Source organism: Alosa sapidissima, chromosome 6 (genome assembly GCF_018492685.1).
Source record: "Alosa sapidissima isolate fAloSap1 chromosome 6, fAloSap1.pri, whole genome shotgun sequence".
NCBI classification, from domain to species: Eukaryota; Metazoa; Chordata; class Actinopteri; order Clupeiformes; family Clupeidae; genus Alosa; species Alosa sapidissima.
The window spans coordinates 7,256,513-7,259,012 of NC_055962.1; the positions used below are offsets into that span (position 1 = coordinate 7,256,513).

Genomic DNA, 2,500 nt, shown 5'->3' on the forward strand with positions numbered 1-2,500 from the left:
ACACACACACACACACACACACACACACACACACATACACACACACACACACACACACATAAACGCACACACACACACACACACACACACACACACGTACAGTATGGGAATGAACACATAATCCATGACGTCTTAGGGCATCAGTTTTGCAAACTACATCTACCTACCTAACTACACACACACACACACACTCACATGATCTATAAGCTCCCGGGACCATGCCGTTCCATTGGCCACTGCTCTCCTCCAGAGACCCATACATCCCGTCCTCCACCAATCGGATATCGTAGCGGAAGCCCAAGATGGTCGACAGCTCTCTCAGAAGGTCAATGCAGTAGCCCTCGAAGCGGGTCATTGCCATACAGAGGCTTGTCTGACTTCTTAAACATGACATACGGCTCCTCCTGGGAAAGAAAGAGGGAGATGTAGAGTGGAGGGACAGAGAGAAATAGAGAAAGAAAGAAAGAAAGAGAAGAAAGAAAGAAAGACAAAAGAAAGAAAGGAAGAAAGAAAGAAAGAAAGACAAAAGAAAGAAAGAAAGAAAGAAAGAAAGAAAGAAAGGAAGAAAGACAAAAGAAAGACAAACAGAAAGAAAGTGAATGAGTTAGTAAATGAAAGAATGATTGAATTAATGGAAGACGCTTGAGTAACTGTACACCAGATGTAGACGTGGCAGTCGTCTCTCCTCATAATATATCACTGACACCATGGAGTAGAACTAGAGATGGACTCTGGCTGTGTTACTGCAACAAGTGCAGGATCCAGAGTGACCTGCAGGCGCCGAATGAAGTTAATCGAATGAGCTGCATGGCTAAATCTCACACAGGCCTCGGGGCCAAGCGCTTGACGTGCACGCCACAATGAATTCATTCATGCCCGCATCTCTGAGCCACTTACCCCCAACTAATGTTGAATGATAAGTCTTATTCTCCTAGTGTCCCGTTCTTAATGAGAGGGCCAGCGTTAATAGACAGCAGGAAAAGGACGTGGCGAAGGAATAGCTCATAAGCCACAGAGCCCTGCCTAGCTCATGAGGTCATGCTAATGAAGCGGACCAGTTTCTATGAAGACAAGTGGGGCTCTTCATATGGAGAGAGATAGAGAGAAAGAGAGAGAGAGAGAGAGAGAGAGAGAGAGAGAGAGAGAGAGAGAGAGAGAGAGAGAGAGAGAGAGAGAGAGAGAGAGAGACTGTAGCCCCGTTTACGTGAACATTTTTGTTCTAATCGGAATGAATTTATTTCGATCATTCAATCCAGATATATTGTTTAAAGTTTACATGACTGTTACAAAAATGACTCAGAGTTGGATGTTACAAACAATCAAAATAAGTGTTTACATGGCAATTGGAAAAGGACTGCACCGCCCCTTTCAATCTCATTGGAATTCCAATTTCATTTTTTTACGATCAAGGTGTTTCCATGAGTATCTCAATTCTGATTGAGGCATGAATCCTATTCTAAAGTTATTCAATGTGCCCATGTAAACCCACCTAATGAGACAGGTTTGATTTGAATGTGACGCAGGGGGGTTGTCTGGAGGTTGCATATACACTGCATGGACACACCCACACACACACACACACACACACACACACAGGAGGTTGCATATACACGGCATGGACACAGCTTGGATGCAACGCCATGGACACAAACCCTGAAGAAGGCATTTAGCTAATACTTATTGGAGTTGGACTTTTAAAATGCTTGTAGCCCTATAAAATGAACCATTCAATCCACTGGAGTGCCTGGGTATGGATTTTACATGCAAAGAACCTTTCTGACATAATTTCACCATTACTTTCTCTTAAGGTCTGATCTGCTGTTGGGTCGTACCAATATGGTGATGACCTTCAGGGACCTGTTGGCCAGCGAGTCTGTGACGTTGCTGGAACCTTTGCCCTTGTGGCTCTCAGTCATATTCAAGCCGTTTAGAGGATCCCACGTTCCAATCTAAGGGGGTGAAGCACACAGACAGGCTCAGTATGGAGACACAGAAGAGGTGTTCTACCCAGGATTACGAATAAGAAAGAACATGCGCTCACACACACACACACACACACATGCATGCGCTCACACACACACACACACACACACACACACACACACACACACACACACACACACATGCATGCGCACGCGCACACACAAAAATACACACACACACACACACACACACAGGCGTGCACACACACACACACACACACACACACACACACACACACAGACACACGCACACACACACCATGTTTATGACACCATTATTTGACCTCTTCATCATACAGACTGAGACAGACATGTCATCAACATGCCATGGGGCAGTCTGTTATTTGTCATTGTGATGTCAGAATCAGATGTCAGAATCATTATAACAATGTCATGACATCATCATATCATATCTCTCTTTAACACACACACAGACACACAAGCAGACTCACACAAACACATACACACACCTTTTCCAGTCCCTCCTCCTTCAGACTGATGACGTCCAGGTCAAAGTC

At 44.6% G+C, this 2,500-nt stretch overlaps 1 pseudogene; it reads right to left on the bottom strand.

Moving 5' to 3' along the window:
- LOC121711949 overlaps positions 1-2,500 on the bottom strand; it is a 54,867-nt pseudogene that overhangs the window by 17,411 nt on the left and 34,956 nt on the right.